Consider the following 18835-nt stretch of genomic DNA (forward strand, 5'->3'; position numbering starts at 1 on the left):
GAGATGTCTATAAACGAAGCTTTCGAAAAAATGTAACATGAAAATAATTCCAAGTATAACAAATTTGTGACCTTGACCTTGGGTATAATGGGCCCAGCCCCTGAAAATACTTTGTTTGTATGCTGGACAGTGTTTATGTGAACCTACAGTAAGATATAAGCAATAGTAACAAAGATATGACAGAAAAACAAAGGTTGCCGAAAAACTTTAACCTTAAAATAACACCTTGGTGACCTTGACCTTGGGTATAATGGACCCAGGCCCTGCACATACTTCGTTTGCATGCTGAACAATGTTAATGTGAAGTAACAGTAAGATATAAGCAATAGTAACAAAGAAAAACAAAGGTTGCCAAAAAACTTTAACCAAGAAGGCTCATGCCGCTGCCGGAGCAAGTAGAATAGCACCCTTATTCTCCAAAATAGGGGAGCTAAAAATCATGTCAAATTCAATAAGACACTGTTGGAGATAGCAAGCGCTGTGGGAGGACACAAAAGCTGAATATTCACAAACCTTTCAATCCATTCCCACAAGTGGTTACCAAGATACCAGCTTACATACAAAAACTTGACCAAACTAATACACAGGTGCCAAAACAGATGAAAGGTGAGTGCAACAGCTTCACTACTCTTTGAATGCTAAAGCAAAAAAATTAAAAAAGGCAGAAATACATCTGGTCCAAGCCGAATAATCCATAAACAATGACTATATTATATACAGTAATATGCACAACCTGTTAATTAAAGTTGCTTTTTTTAGAATATTTATAATATGTATTATAAAGTACGGATTCAAACATTTAATTAAAAAGGAAAGGATTTAAACATATAAATAAAATAAAAAACTCTAATTCTCATTGAAGTGATAGCATTATATTCCTGAATTAGAAACATTTAAAAATGTGACGGAAATATGTAGAAATGCATTAAAATGAACTAAACAGAAACACATGGAAACACGTAGAAAAATAACTATCAAAATTTAGGTATACAAAATTATTCTATCAAATAAAAAAGTATCACAATCACTTTTGATAAATTATTTAACACAGAAATTAATAAAAATTCAAATAATAATAAACAAGGCAATCAGTAACACCAATGGATGCTCCCCAAAGCAAATATCTAAAATGGGGGCAATTCAAAAACAGGGTCATGGTTCTTAATTACTGCACTCCCCCTCAATGTGTTCTAGACTTTAAAGTTTGAAGAAGGTATCTCTTATACTTAAGGAGAGATGCTCTAGACAAAGTTTTTAACACAAAGGGAGCTAATTAAAATGAGGCCAGCTAGAGTTATGGTTCTTACTTACTGCACATCCTCTCACTGATCTCTATAAATCTGTGAAGTATTGAGTCAATCATTTATATACTTTTCAAGTAATACACCAGAAATGTTTACAAACATAAAGGGAGATAATTCAAAAACAGGGTAAGAGTTATTGTTCTTTGACAATACACTCCCTCTCACTGATTTCTATCAATATGTAAAGAATTTAGTTAATCCCTCATATAGTTTTCAAGTTATGCTCTGGACAAGCTTTTTTTTTACACAAAGGGAGATAATTCAAAAATGGGGTCAGCTCGAGTTATGGTTCTTTCACAATACACATCCTCTTACTGACCTCTGCCTATATGTGTAGTATGAAGTCAGTCCCTTCCACAGTTTTGAACTTAGGCTCAGGACAAGCTTTTTACAGAAAGGGAGTTAATTCAAAAATGGGGTCAGCTCGAGTTATTGTTCTTTGACAATACACATCCTCTTACTGACCTCTGCCTATATGTATAGTACGAAGTCAGTCCCTTCCACAGTTTTGGACTTAGGCTCTGGAAAAGCTTTTTACAGAAAGGGAGTTAATTCAAAAATGGGGTCAGCTAGAGTTATAAGTCCTGATTACTGCATTTCCTTTCAATGACATCTATATTTGTGCGAAGTATCAAGTCATTCTTTTTTATGATTTTCAAATTATGCTCAGGACAATTTTTTTTTTCACACAAAGGGAGATAATTCAAAAATGAGGTAAGCTAGATTTATGGTTCTTTGAAACTGCACTTCCTCCCACTGACCTCTGTCAATACATCAAGTCAATCCTTTTCATAGTTTTGGACTTAGACTTTTTACAAAAAGGGAGATAATTCAAAACTGGGTCCACCTAGAGTTATGGTTCCTTATCACTGCACTTCCTCTCAATGGGCTCTATCATTGTTTAAAGTTACAACTTAGGTTCTTCAATACTTTCTGAGTTATGCTCCGGACAAGAAGTGTGACGGACAGACAGATGGCTGATGGACAAGGTGGCAGCTATAAGCACCTCCATTCAGGGAGCATAAAAACAATTCTTTATGAAACTGCAGCTTCAGTCGTTAAGAAGAACAAAAAGTACACACAAAAAATTGCACAGATTTATCTTTAGATTGTTAAAACCAAAAACTATAAATAGAGAAATGTTCAATACATTTTTGTTTTCCATAATGTTCCTGATCCACATAAACTTTCATAAGATTTTGCCTCCTTTTCCTTATCTGTTTTGATTAAGCATTTATAATGTCTAACTTTACAACATTAAAGAATTACAGCAAATTATAATCAAAACTGCTATTAACCCTTAGCCTGCTGGTGGCGAGTTATTCTGCCTTTGCGACCCAAAAGCCTGGATCTGATATTTTTTAATCCATGTAGCAGTACACTTGGCACAAAATTTTCCCAATCTTAAGAATTGCAACAATAATTATTGTAATAATAAAATTTCATGTTCAGTACTACTGTGAAATCATTAATATTCATGGTTGAGACAATCCATGAAATTTAATCCCAACGAATTAGTAAAATTCCCATTCATTTTATGTTCAAAAGTTGAAATCCACGAATTCATATTCCCATGAAAATGCCGTTTTGACCAAAACCACGAAATTTCATGCCCACGAAATTAAATGATTTTACAGTATATTTCATCTTAAAGGGGCCCATCTTCAGATTTATATTGCTCATTTTAATTTTTTTAATTCAAAAAGTATTTTATAATTTCAATTTTTAGTGAATTTTTGAACAAAAAATCAAAACAAGGAGAGTATGATTCTTCTTTAAGAACACTTATATGAAATTGTTTATGGCTTAATTAAGAAAAGCTCTCTACAGTTTTTTAGTAAGATAATATACATATAAATTCACAATAGTCTAAACAACTTTAACCAAAAACACATATGATGCAATATTCTTTAATATCTCTAATTTCTACATTAAGTCGCTATTTACCAAATTATATGAATTGAATTACAAAAACTGCTCCCTTCTTCCAAAGCATATCAAAATTATTTCTTTCATCAACAGCCTATAATATATTTGATCATATGAAACCCGGGTATTAAGAGTTTATACAAAAATAGGCTGTTTAACATTTGGGCTTCTGAATTGAGTTGGTCCCTGCTTTTGTGGGCTCATCTCTTCAGTATGTAGATTCAAACTTCTTGCAACAAATTCGTACCAGCTTGATCCCAGCTCAAGACTCGTACAAACCAGAGGATGCCGCTTATCAACCCAAACACAGTACTCAAATGCCATCTCTATGGCAACCTTTACTTTGTCCTTTTCTGTCCCTGCTGGTTCAAACTTTGTTACTTCAACTTTATCTGCAACCAACTTTACAAGCTCCTCCTCTTTGTCAGACAGTTTGCAGTTACGTGGAAAAGCCTGCGGTGCCAACAGCTTGAAAATGTACAAGAGGACGATGCTTGTAGAAACTATACGGATGATTTCTTCATAGCATTTCAAGCCTGAAAGAATCAAGACAACAAATTAAAAGCAAAATCAATATCTTGATGCTATTCCTTTACTTACTTTGTATTAGTTTTAACTATAAAAGTTATTCAACACTTTTTAGTGAAACAGAGAATGGAAATTTGATGGTATGAAATATCTCATACTCATTAATCTAAAAATAGGTTACATATTTTATTGAATGAAAGGGGAATCAACAGTTGCTTGTTAAATATATTATGTCTCTCTAACATTCAGTTTTATGCTGGCTGTTAGTGTTACCTTGACCTTTTACCAGCTGACATACATTTATTGAACAGAAACCATTTTCAGTATAAAGTAGGCAGTTACCTTGACCATCAGTCCTTCTGGCCTCCAATATAACAAGGAAAGCCTACTAACCTATGGAGGTAAGCTGATGGTAGGCCAAAGCCTTTCCTAGTTATTTATCAGAAATCCTTCTCAGTTTCAAGGATATTGCACCTTTGACCTCAAATATGATAGGCAGACATCCTAGACGTAGTGTTGACCAAAGCCTTTTCCAGTCTTTTATCGAAAATCATTTCAGTCTCAAGGTTACTGAAACCTTGACCTTTGACCTACTGCCTTCCAAAACACTAGATGTCATCTACTGACCAGTACTCTATGCAATTTCACAGCTGTAGGCCTAAGAGTTCTCCAGCTACTGACTGGGAACCGAGGTACCAACCAACATATATATATATATCAAGTTTCATGAAGATCCATCAATGGGTTACTTTGTTAAGTGGGAATCACAAAATTAAAGGGCAATAACTCTGAAATTACTAAAGTGATTTTAATAAAAGTTGTGCATGCACCACTGTCCTATAATGTTTACATTTTCATGAGGGATTCATCAATAGGTTACTTACAACCACAGACAAAAAGCTGTATTTTTTACCAAATCAAGGAGAAATAGATTCTAATTTGCTTTTACTGGGTCAAGGGGGATAATACTAAATGCAAGCAAAAAATTACATAAAGTTGAGTTACTCTAGCTAAAATACTTTCTAAATTGTAAGCATTTTTAATTTAATACGGCATGTACTCACTCACATGCACGGATGGACAGATGAATGAACAGCTGTACAGAAAATGCTATATACCTCAACCTTCAGTAGTATATAATATGATAGTTTCCTGTACTCACCAAGAGATTTAAGGCCAGCTTTCTCCAAAACTGCTTTGCATATATCAAAGTCTATTCCCAGTAAATCCTGCAACACCTCATCCATATCCCAATAACCATTCTAAAAAATAAACTCAAAATTTGTATCAATAGGTTAGTTCACAAGCACAACCTTCCAGCTGTTGACAAATTGTGAGATACTTACAAACCAGTAATATATAAGTTATTCCAAAAAACAAGTACCCTACCGGGTCATCTAATGACCACAGGATATTATTCCTTGATGTTTTACTGTTAAAGGTTCAAGCATTTTCTGTACCAAGGCAACAAGGACTTTCTAAGTCTAAAATTGGGCATAATTTGGCTAAAATGCATGTCAGAGTTATTAGACTTGATGCTATCACCTAGTTCTATAACCCTGAAGACACAATCATGTGACATTTCAAATCAATATATCTGCATTAGTTTTGGAGGTAGTAACTTGCATCAAAAACTTCGACCAGGATTTTCTAAGTTCGAAAGAGCCAAAATACATGTCAGAGTTATGTGTCTTGACCCAGTGAGGCTGGTAATTGACCTAGAAAAGGAAAAAACAAGAGCTGTCTCCGTAGGATGACACATGCCCCCGATGGCACTTTGAATGAATAGTTATGGCCGATGTTAGAGTTTAGGACCTTTGACCTACGGAGCTGGGTCTTGCGCGCGACACATCGTCTTACTGTGTCACACATTCATGCATAGTTATTTTAAAATCCATGCATGAATGACAAAGATATGGACCGGACATGCCCATCAATGCACTATCATGAAAAATGATCTTTAATGTCTAAGTGTGACCTTGACCTTTGAGCTACGGACCTGGGTCTTGCGCACTGCACGTCGTCTTACTGTGGTACACATTCATGCCAAGTTATTTGAAAATCCATCCATCGATGACAAAGATATGGACCGGACACGAAAATTGCGGACAGACCAACAGACTGACAGACCGACAGACGGTTCAAAAACTATATGCCTCCCTTCGGTGGCATAAAAAGAAGTTTCAAAGCAATATGCCTTTAAATGATAGCTATACATACTAGCATGCATAACTTAACCAAGATGTGACACGGATGCCAAAGCCAGGGTGAGTAAAATAGCTCACACTATTCAAAGTCAGACAATTTTTCGAATAGTCAAGCTAAAAATAGTGGTCATCAACTAACCATAAGACTAATTTCACCTAGTCACACAATATTATGGTCAATCTAATCTGATCAGACAATCATTCTTACAAGTTTGATATCATTAAACCCAAACTGTCTTCCACTTATTGAAAATAAATTTTTTTAAGTCATGAGGTCACAGTAACCTTTAACCTACTGAATCCCAAAATTTCATCAACTATCCCACAGTTGGCAACAGTGTTCTTTAGTTAGTAACTAGAAAGTTCTTAAGTTAGTAACTAGAAACCATTTCCAGTCTTGAGATCAATGTCACCTTAACCCATGTCCTAATGACACCAAAATAAACAAACTTGGTAATCTACTGACCACAGGATATCATCCTTCTAATGTTTAACAAAAGCAGGTCTAAGTACTCTTCATAACTGACAAACAAGAGGGCCATAATGGCCCTATATCGCTCACCTGTCATCATTGCACTTAACGAGAAGAAGGTCAAACAAGAGCACCGCCTTGCGGGTGCTGACGCTCATCTGATTTTTCGTATAATAGAAATATTGTCCTACCAATGATTTTCTAAGTCTAAAAAGGGTCATCATTCTTGCAAAAAGCAGGATAGAGTTATGTTTCTTGATGTACAGCGTCCGCTTATGATGGTGAAAAACTGTTGCAAGTTTTAAAGCAATAGCTTTGATAGTTTACGAGAAAAGCTGACTTAAACATAATACTCAACCAAGAAAACACGGTCAGCTTATGATGGTGAACAAGTGTTGCAAGTTTCAAAGCAATAGCTTTGATAGTTTAAGAGAAAAAGTTGACCTAAACAAAAAACTTAACCAAGAAATCTGATATTTTCTAAGTCCAAAAGGGGCCATAAATCTTGAAAAAACCAGGATGGAGTTATGTTTCTTGCTGTTCAGGGTCAGCTTATGATGGTGACGAGTGTTGCAAGTTTTAAAGCAATAGCTTTGATAGTTTAGGAGAAAAGCTGACCTAAACATAAAACTTAACCAAGAAAACTGATTTTCTAAGTCCAAAGGGGGCAATAATTCTTGCAAAAAGCAGGATGGAGTTATGTTTCTTGATATACAGGGTCAGCTTATGATGGTGAACAAGTGTTGCAAGTTTCAAAGCAATAGCTTTGATAGTTTAGGAGAAAAGTTGACCTAAACATAAAACTTAACCAAGAAATCTGATATTTTCTAAGTACAAAAGGGGCCATAAATCTTGCAAAAAGCAGGATGGAGTTATGTTTCTTGCTGTACAGGGTCAGCTTATGATGGTGAACAAGTGTTCCAAGTTTCAAAGCAATAGCTTTGATAGTTTAGGAGAAAAGCTGACCTAAACATAAAACTTAACCAGGCAATGCCGACGCAGACGCCGACGCTGACACCGATCAAGTGATGACAATAACTCATCATTTTTTTTCCAAAAAATCAGATGAGCTAAAAATCATAATCAAGATCAATCAAAAGAATCATGAGAAAATATAGTTGAAATTTTCCTAAAGGTACAGATATGTCAAAATACACCTATACATTGGAGGTATCATCCATGTTGTACCACAGGAAAGTGGTCTCGGTTTTTCCCTACAGCCAATAATAAAAAAGTTACTAAATAAGCTATTTATAGTAACATAAAAGGGAAGTAATTAAAAAAAAATTATTGTAAGGGAACAAAAGAAGGATCTGCCAAATAACAAGAGCTGTCCGTAAGACAGCCAAGCTCGACCATTCGAAATATTGTCACAGAAGCAGGAAAATATTACCCAAAATGTTAAATATCAAAAGAGTTTTAAGTTCGAAAGGGGACATAATTTGACCAAAATGCATATCAGAGTTATGGGACTTGATGCTATCAACTAGTTTTATAATCCTGAAGAAACATGTTACGGTAAGTTTCAATTCCATATCTGCATTAGTTTTGGAGATAGTAACTAGCATGTAAAACTTTAACCAGAATTTTTTAAGTCCAAACGGGGGCATAATTTGCCAAAAATACATGTTACAGTTATGGAACTTGACCCAGTGAGGTTGGTAATTGACGTAGAAAAAGAATAAATAAGTTTCAAAGCTATATGCCTTTAAATTAGTCATAGCCTCTATGCCGTCTAAACAGCTGATCGCATGTATTGAAATGCTGCCGTTTGACGTCATAGGCCACTCCTGTCAAAAAATGTCAATATAAGAAGGAGAATTTAGAATGTGCAATGCAACTCCATGCAAGGATTTCGGAAAATTTTGTATAGAAATAAATAAACATAAATTGTCCTTTTTTATATTGAATACCATTTGAATCAGTGTAGATGCTTCTAATTTGCAAGAAAAACGTTTTCTTCACCGCTGTAATTCTGTCATGTTTTCAAACAGCGGCCGCCATTTTAGGAATTTCTCTACATTGTAATGACGTCACAAATATGCAAATCACTGGGGTCAAACGTGCGGTTTCCCACGAGTTTCTTTCAAACTGTGGTGGGAAATGTCTGTTTGTTGTAGAACATAAAACCTTAACTTTATTTCTAAAGATAATCAGAAAATAGTGATGAATGTTTTTTTTTAAATCTGTTGTGTTACTATCCGGGTATGGTAAAAGTGGCCGCTCTTGATTCTTAATTGACCATAAATCAAAATGCCAGGGTCATAATTATGCGTGTAAAGAAAATGAGGCACTTAACGGGTTTATTGTTTACGATACGCATCTTACCAGTACCGTAAATTTATAAACAACTGAGGGAAGCATGTAATTAATTTTTTTCATAATATACTAAGGTGTTAGTTAAAACAAATTTATTTGAACTCGATTTTGATAAAAGCTTCAAGTTTATTTGACCAACTCTCGAGTCCGCTTCCTGAAAAAGCATGTCTACTAGTGTCATATATGAGAAGATGCGGTCGTGACCTCAGTTGGGCTTGAAACTATGAACTGCGACCGACACCTTAACCACTAGACCAGCCCCCCCCTTACGAAGATGTTGACATCAAGTTGTTTTCCATCAGGAGTTTGAGTAACATGATATTAGAGCAGGAGCAAGCGCTGTGTGCTCAAACTTCATAACCATTGACTCTTCGAAATCGATGTCTACGGTTAGAAATATTATATAAATTTATATATATAAAGTAAATACAGAAATTGACATAACTCATCCCTACCAATTTATATCAAAAACGTAAAATTTGTTTCACCATTCACTTGTCTTAATGACAGTCAGATACGGACTTGAGGCCCGGATCCAGCTCGTGCTCCCCCCTCCCCCAACCTCGTTGACTGAGAAGTGATCTATACTCATTATATTAACTCAAAATGCACCAAAGGCCACCATTTCATGTCTGTATTTCAAAACTTCCAAGGGGAAGAGCCCCCTGATCCCCCTATAATGAGGGGGATGTCTCACCAGTCTGTATTAAAAAAATATATCCAGGCGAGAGATCCCCTAACCCCAAGCCCCTTATATGGGCAGAGGTCCCCTCCAATACCTACCGGCTGTCAGCGCTATGCGCCTCGACGGTGACATCTTCGTTATAGACTGGTGCGTAATTAATTGTAAATTGTGTTTACGAGACAGGAACGCTAATTTAAAGCATATTCGTCTGAGAGAAGCCGATTTTTTTTTAATACTTCATCCAATACCAGAATAAGAGTAAAATTAAAACACATGTTTCCGTGTGTTAACATCTGCAGAATGTCTCATGGACTCGGACATAAACAATCCCTCGGGAAATTGCAAATAATATATATGTAATATGATTAGAATAAACTTGCTGCTTGCACTATCTCTATGGAAATTTCCGTTCTCTTAAAGTCATACTTGTATACTAACATTTTCAAATTAGGACGGGAAAATCACATAAATTTAAAAATTAAATAAGCAGGCGGTCATTAACGAAGGGGTCGCATGGAAGACACGTACAGATTTGCCGCCAAAATTTTGAGGTAACCAATAGCTAAAACGGTACCAAGAATTACATGGCTCTCCCCATTCTATGAGCAAGACCATGTTGATCGTCAGGGAAAACATACGCCTCGCCCGGGACTCGAACTCCCGACCCCGAGATCCGGAGATCTGCGTTCTTCTCCCTATTGAGCTAGGCGGGCGGGCTAACATCATGTTGAAGAAAAAATTTATATATGTGTGAAAATAGTGCAAGGTTCCTTGCCTCAAAGACGCAGAACTTTGAGGGAAAGTGAGCGTCCGGGCGTGTATATGTGTGTGGGTGGGGAGGGGGAGGGGAGTAGTCGTTAATATCACTGACTTAAGTGACTTCTGTTCAACATGAAAATAAGTTCAGCTGTACAGTAATTATTTTTTATAGTTTCATTCTTAATAACCAAGACATTTATTCAACGTCCTAGATCTACAAGAAATTAAACATCGATGTTTACTTGTCCCTAAATTTTCATATTTTCATTTTTTAAACCTTACTGACTCATAATTTATTATACTATGCACGTATGTGTAATATGTAATATTACGAGTCGAAAATTAAGTAAAGGCATGATAACGCATAAAAAATTGTTTCTGGTATCCCGACCTGCCTTAAATTTTTGGTCCGACCCTAAATGTTTTTATGGCCTTGGAGAATGCACTTTTTATGCTTTAAACATGTTCAGTGATGTTAGAAATCAATTTACTGATGCTGATACTCTAGCGGCATAACCCCATTATTTGTATTCATTTTTTGACAAAAAAAAAATAATTTCCGAAAAATCTCCCTTAATAAAAAAAAAAATCCCAAACAAAAAATCCGACCTAGATCTACCTACCCTAATATTTTTAGCATGTTACCGGAAACAAATATGTTTCTTAAGGCCAAACTATAAAATACAATTTCTTTATCAAGATGGACTGCTTCTTCAAAACGGAACTCGCCTCCTCTATTAAAAAGTGAGTTGTAATATATTTCTAGACAACTACGTAACATGTCTATGTTACAAATAAACTGTCCGGAGAAAGAGCCCTGACAAATTGACAATGTATTGTAGAAGTTCAGTATACTGAGTACAACCCGAATGCGCCTCATGTAAATTTGCATGAAGCTCTCGGCCTTCTTACGTCATTTGTCTCATACGTCACCCGTTTCGGAGAAGTGAAACAGTATCAACAAGGACGCGAACATAGAGAATAACCATATTCTATTTATTTATTTATTAAAACTGTTGGAAAAATGATTGCTAAAGGAACTGGAAATAATTCAATAAGGATACTTAACTACAGGTTATCTTTGAACCATGCTTTTGGAAATGATGTTGAATTCAATGAATCAACGTTTCAAGAGCATGGTGCGATCGGTGCCTGGATTTCATCGGGATGATCGACGAAGTCCGACTTATGATGTCGTCGAGGAGACAGACATTTAAAATGAAATTTGTTTGTGAATTGTAAATTTTGGAGGGATCACAACTTTGGAAGATTAACAGTGAGTCAGTTTACCTTATAAATGTTCATATAAATTTCTTTTTAAAATAACTTTTGTTTATTCAGAACAGGACAACTTCGCAACTATCAAAATTAGTTTCGAGCCGCTCGTGAGATTTGGAATTTGATTCATATCCCTTAATTATCCCGCGGCAATGTAATTACTTAACATTTTCATTGACCTACATAATTTGCATATTTCCCATGATACCTTGTAGTCAAATTCAACATGGCGTCCCGCATCGATTTGGATGCGCGATTGATACGGAAAAACACTACTAAAAGTAATCATCCGAACATTGCGGGAAGAGTCGACTTCATAGAAATGTAGAAAAAGTGGCAATCAGTTAGCGAAGTAAAAATTTTTTTGGCAAAATGCGTATATAGAACATACATTAGCTGAAACCTTATATTGCATATTTTTGAATGGAAGGGAATAGAGCTCTGACTGAGGCCCGATATGGGTAGCCGAATTCAGAGCTCTATGTATAGATCTACCTTTAAATGAGAGCTGTACTTGCATGCAGAAACTTAATGTTATGTGACTTGACCCAGTGAGCTTGGTACCGTAGATACCCATGTATAACGCACAGTTTTTTGACCCCGGGACCACCCCCGAATCGTGGGTGCGCATAATACACAGGTATAGACAATTTTCCAACTTCAAAACAACTTTGTGGTTATAACACACTAAATAGTTGTTGTTCTTTATTCTATATAAAATTGACCTATTTCCAATGACCGCAGCACACATCAGGACCCATTTTAAATTTCTGTAACTTACATTTTCTTGAAGAATATTGTCAGTGCTAACTAAAAATCAAAAGAAAAGTGGGGGTCATGTTTGATGCAAGAAAAATAATTTCAGTCAAACACACAAACTGCAAAATCAGCTAAAAAATGAGACCGCAAATTATACTGGTGGTGTATGATCTAAGTTTCCATGAAAAATTTTGTCATGGTGTTATTTCATGATCAAAATGCTATCTTCATGTCAAGCATAGATCTGTCATGTGATTTTACCAAAAAAAATGCAAAGAAAATAAGAAAAATAGCTGTACACAGCGAAAAAACTGAGGACTATTTGTATCCGCCATTATGCGACTACCATTTTTTTTCGCGCCATTTTTCTATTTAGTGTCTGTATGCCTATAAGAAAAACTTTTTTCTCTGACAGTGTGCCAATTTCATTTGAAATGTACAAGAAACCCAAATGCATGAAGAAATACAAGGTTTTAGCTTGATATCAACTGTTTCCAAGTTTTTATGGCATTTTCAGTACCATAAGACAAAGCGTCAGATTTTGTCAAAAATAGCTGTCGCGACATAATGTTGAAGCAGTTACCCTAAATTCAGCCTTGTTTTGCCCTGTTTTGACATTTTCTACTCTGATCTGCATGCAAATTACACATTTAAACTGTTATATATCTTCACTTTTACCTCTGATGGACAGAAAATAGCAGTCAGTAGCCTATAAATATGCAGTTTTTGAAAAAAATACACCCAAAACAGTGAAAATGTGATATTTTTGGGTTTTATCCTCATTTTCAACAAAATTGCAATTAATTTGTCATTTTCTATCAGATTCTAATCAAACTAGCCCATTTCCACCATTATCTGGCCAGATTTCATTTTTTACCAATGTCATCTTATAGGTTATAACACACTAAATAGTTGTTGTTCTTTATTCTATATAAAATTGACCTATTTCCAATGACCGCAGCACACATCAGGACCCATTTTAAATTTCTGTAACTTACATTTTCTTGAAGAATATTGTCAGTGCTAACTAAAAATCAAAAGAAAAGTGGGGGGTCATGTTTGATGCAAGAAAAATAATTTCAGTCAAACACACAAACTGCAAAATCAGCTAAAAAATGAGACCCCAAATTATACTGGTGGTGTATGATCTAAGTTTCCATGAAAAATTTTGTCATGGTGTTATTTCATGATCAAAATGCTATCTTCATGTCAAGCATAGATCTGTCATGTGATTTTACCAAAAAAAATGCAAAGAAAATAAGGAAAATAGCTCTACACAGCGAAAAAACTGAGGACTATTTGTATCCGCCATTATGCAACTACCATTTTTTTCGCGCCATTTTTCTATTTAGTGTCTGTATGCCTTGTTACCGATGTGCGCCATTTTGGTAAAGGGAAACTACTCCCCAGGCTTACTGTCACCGCTAAAATCTAAGATTGCCGTTACGTTCCGTAAATGATCGAATGGTTTATTTTTCTTTCAAACAAAATTAATTTCATATAAATTTAAAAGTATTTTGATGAAAGAAATGTTAATAAATCACAAAAATTATGATACTAATTAAAGATCGAGAATTATCTTTAACCGAGATTAGACTGTGAACAACATAACTGACACGAGGTGACACGTTAATTGCCGGTAATTACTGGCTATTTGATCGTGACAAAAAGACTATCACACCTTTTGTTATTCAGGTTTGAATTGAGAAGCTCATGTCATTTTGAAAGATACCATTCCAAAATATTGAATCAGCTGCTGTTTATTTATTCAAAATAGTTAATTAAAAAGGTAAAACAACAAATAAAACAATATTTTACTGGTTTTATTTTCGAGAAAACAAAAATCGATAGTACCGCAAGACCGATGCTGCTCTCCACCGCGGAAATAAAATTTATTACCGGTGTCGATGTAAACTCTACTTTCGTTTTCCATCCACCTCAAAATTGACCAAAAATGTTTTTTTCCCAGGATTTTGGGCCAAAATCAGGAGTGTGCATTATACATGGGTGCACATTATACATGGGTTTCTACGGTAATTGATCTAGAAAATGAAAAAATAAGTTTCAAATCTATATGCCTTTAAGTAATACCTGTATGTAATTGCACGTAAAACTTTAACCAGGATTTTCTAAGTCCAAAGGGGGCAAAATTTGGCTAAAATGTAGGTCAGAGTTATGGGACTTGATGCTATCAACTAGTTTTATAACCCCGGAGAAACATGTTAAGTTTCTATTCAATATCTGCATTAGTTTTGGAGATAGTAACTTGCATGTAAAACTTTAACCAGAATTTTCTAAGTCTAAAACGGGGCATAATTTGCCCAAAATGAAGGTCAGAGTTATGGGACTTGGTGCTCAACTAGTTTTATAACCCCGAAGACACATGTGAAGTTTCAATTCAATATCTGCATTAGTTTTGGAGATAGTAACTTGCATGTAAAACTTTAACCAGAATTTTCTATGTCCAAAAGGGAGCATAATTTGCTCAAAATACATGTCAGAGTTATGGAACTTGACCCAGAAAAAGAATAAATAAGTTTCAAAGCTATATGCCTTTAATTGACAGCTGTACTTGCATGCAAAAACTTAACCAAGGTGTGACGCCGACGCCGATGCCAGGGTGAGTAGAATAGCTAGACTATTCTTTGAATAGTCGCGCTAAAAACAAGAGCACTGCAATGCAATGCAAATGCAGAGCAATATACACACAAAACAAAGTATTATGACCTTTGACCCCTAAGTGTGACCTTGACCTTGAAGTGAGCCATCCAAAACATGCGCTCTGCACATCGTTTCAATGAGGTGAACATTTGTGTCAGGTTTCTTTGAAATCCTTCAAGGGGTTCAAGAGTTACAGAGCAGAAGGGAAATTGCTAACCAACAGACAGAAAGACAGACAGACACCAAGGCGATAACATAATATGTCGAGATCTTATGGTGATACAAGTTGTGTGCAAGTTTGGTTAAAATCAAATCATAAATGAAGCTGCTATTGTGCAGACAAAGTCAAAATAGCTAATTCTGGCCCTTTCAGGAGTCATAACTCTGGAACCCATTATGGGATCTGGCCAGTTCAAGAATGGAACCAAGATCTTATGGGGACACAAGTTTTTGTGCAAGTTTGATTAAATTCATATCATAAATGAAGCTGCTATTGTGCAGACAAGGTCAAAATAGCTAATTCTGGCCTTATCAGGGGCCATAACTCTGGAACCCATAGTGGAATCTGGCCAGTTCAAGAAAGGAACCAAGATCTTATGGTGATACAAGTTGTGTGCAAGTTTGGTAAAAATCAAATCATAAATAAAGCTGCCATTGTGCAGACAAGGTCAAAATAGCTAATTTTGGCCCTTTCAGGGGTCATAACTCTTGAACCGATAATGGGATCTGGCCAGTTCAAGAAAAGAACCATAATCTTATGGTGATACAAGTTGTGTGCAAGTTTGGTTAAAATAAAATCATAATTGAAACCATTATCATGCAGACAAGAAACTGTGGACGGACGACGGACGATCACAAAAGCTCACCCTGTCACTACGTGACAGGTGAGCTAAAAACAAGAGCACTGCCTTGCAGGTGCTGATGCTCATCTAATTTTGTTGTATAACAGAAATATTGTCCTACCCATGATTTTCTAAGTCTAACAAGACTCGACTTTTCTCAGTGCTTGACTCTGAATTAGAGCTTTGCCAGTAAAAAAAAATCCAGGTTAAAAAGGGACATAATTCTGTCAAAATTCAAATCTGAGTTATGGGAACTGTGTCTCCTAGTGTAGACTTTGATAGAAAATAGCTATTTTGAGTTTCAAGTCAAAAGCTTTAATAGTAACAGAGATATTTAACTTTATAAAAAAAAAAAATAAAAAAATTCTAAGTTAAAAAGGGGCATAATTCTGTCAAAATTCAAATCAGAGTCATGGGGATTGTTTCTCCTGGTGTAGACTTTGATGGTAAATAAGTATTTTAAGTTTCAAGTCAAAAGCTTTGATAGTAACAGAGATATTTGACTTTATCAAAAATTTTAACAAAAAATGCTATGTTGAAAAGGGGCATAATTCTGTCAAAATTCAATCAGAGTTGTGGGGATTGTTTCTCCTGGTGTAGATTTTGATGGTAAATAAGTATTTTAAGTTTCAAGTCAATAGCTTTGACAGTAACAGAGATATTTGACTTTATCAAAAACTTTAACCAAAAATTCTAAGTTAAAAAGGGGCATAATTCTGTCAAAATGCAAATCAGAGTTATGGGGATTGTTTCTCCTGGTGTAGACTTTGATAGTAAACATCTATTTTAAGTTTCAAGTCAATAGCTTTGATAGTAACAGAGATATTTGACTTTATCAAAAACTTTAACCAACGCCGACGCCGGGGCGAGTGCAATAGCTCTACATTTTCTTCAAAAAGGGCCATCATTCTTGCAAAAAGCAGAATAGAGCTATGTTTCTTGATGTACAGCATCCGCTTATGATGGTGAAAAACTGTTGCAAGTTTTAAAGCAATAGCTTTGATAGTTTATGAGAAAAGCTGACCTAAACATAAAACTTATTTTCTAAGTCCAAAAGGGGCAATAATTCTTGCAAAAAGCAAAATACAGGGTCAGCTATTGATGGTGAACAAGTGTTGCAAGTTTCAAAGCAATAGCTTTGATAGTTTAGGAGAAAAGTTGACCTAGACATAAAACTTAACCAAGAAATCTGATATTTTCTAAGTACAAAAGGGGCCATAAATCTTGCAAAAAGCAGGATGGAGTTATGTTTCTTGCTGTACAGGGTCAGCTATTGATGGTGAACAAGTGTTGCAAGTTTCAAAGCAATAGCTTTGATAGTTTAGGAGAAAAGCTGACCTAAACATAAAACTTAACCAGGCAACGCCGAAGCCAACCAAGTGATGACAATAACTCATTTTTTTTCCAAAAAATCAGATGAGCTAAAAAAGATATATACCATATTTTGCAAGGCTATCACTTGTCCAAGCTTTGGGAACACCAGTCCAGATTTGCCTAGTTTCACTATAACTGGTATTTGTACTCCAATACCATACTCATGTAACTTTGTTTCCCCTTTCAGACTTGCTGCAATAGAAAAACAAGCAATTTCAATTAATTTTGTATTCTCCAACAAATACGAGTAAGTTTTGTCCCTGCAGTGTTATAAAACTACAAATTGTTTTTAGCAAAAGCACATGTCTCCCTATACCACTTTTTTTAACCTGAAATGTTAATTGATAAGCAATATCCAGCCATATCAAAGATATTTTGCTATATAACTTCATTTTTTGCAAAATAAGAAGAAAATGTACAAAACTATGTAAGAAATTGTATGTAGTCCATATCAACAACAAAAATTAAACAAAAACTGTTTGTAAACATGTATTCCCCAAATAGTGACCCCAGGAGTATTATAATTTACTAAGGTATTTAGTACACTGTCACACTGGCTTTGATGCTCAAAGAATGTTCTTACGGAAAGACATACTGATAAGCCACATACAGGGAGACATAATTGTAGGACAGACTTAAGGTAAGACATGTTGATACTTTACCTTTAGCCTGCTAGCGGCAAGTGATTCTGCCTTTGAGATCAGTGCTAGCTGATCCATGCAGGCTGATCATGGTCTATATATACTGTTCACTATTCAGTCAGTAAACTTTAAGTGAACACCCTTCAAATAATAAATAGTATTGCCCAAAGTGAATGACAGACCAGTCTATTTTTGAAATTTTGCAGGGTAAAGGAATTTTATAGAATGAACAAGACTTAAAACAGGAATAACTGATAGAGGCATTTGACTACTGACCTTATACTGTAACCTTGACCTTAAAATGACCCAGCAGCAATATAGGTTCTGCTAATTTATAATGAGGTGAACATTTTAACAGTAGGCCTTGAATACTGAAAGTCAACAATTACATTTCCAGCAGCACTATATACTTTTAGGCTAGGTTAAACCAGGTGTACTCTCATACTTGACTTTGAGTGCCAGGTGTATTCAATAAAGGAAACTTACACAAAATATGGGTATAAACAGCAGATATTTAAGAATAAGGTTAGTATGTGTACATATAGCATTGTTACTCATATAAATATGTTAAACTCTCACAGCTTAAAATACAGAGACTGTTTGCCTTTTGTATATCAAAAATGTTTTTTTACTCTTTTATGTTTTATTTCTTATACCTGGGTGAAATAAAAGTTTTGTTCTATTCTATTCTGTAATAGCTTTTTTTCAGTCACATCTAACAATGTTTGAAAAACTAGAAATGTGTCCATAGGACACAGATGCCCCCACTACATGACATTAGTCAGGGGCCAGAACTCCTACAATACTGAATGAATCCGGATGCGAAACCCCAGGTGCACAACTACACATGCTGACCAACATTCCTGAAAACTTTGGTGATTCTAGGTCAAATACTTTTGGGCTATGCGCGATACAACATTAAAATGACCAATTTTTTACTAAGTCAGGGGCCATAACTCCTACATGACTGGATGAATCCGGATGCGAAACCCCAGGTGCACAACTACACATGCTGACCAACATGCCTGTAAAGTTTTGCACCTCTAGGTCATATATTTTTGGAGCTAGGCACGACAC

The 18835-nt window shown here is 35.4% G+C and overlaps 1 pseudogene; it reads right to left on the minus strand.

The window, feature by feature from the left end:
• Nucleotides 1–2442: 2442 nt before the first annotated feature.
• The window catches only part of LOC128556496 (uncharacterized), a 32963-nt pseudogene continuing 16570 nt past the window's right edge, over nucleotides 2443–18835 (minus strand).

The sequence above is a fragment of the Mercenaria mercenaria genome, chromosome 4 (assembly GCF_021730395.1).
Source record: "Mercenaria mercenaria strain notata chromosome 4, MADL_Memer_1, whole genome shotgun sequence".
In the NCBI taxonomy this organism is placed as follows: Eukaryota; Metazoa; Mollusca; class Bivalvia; order Venerida; family Veneridae; genus Mercenaria; species Mercenaria mercenaria.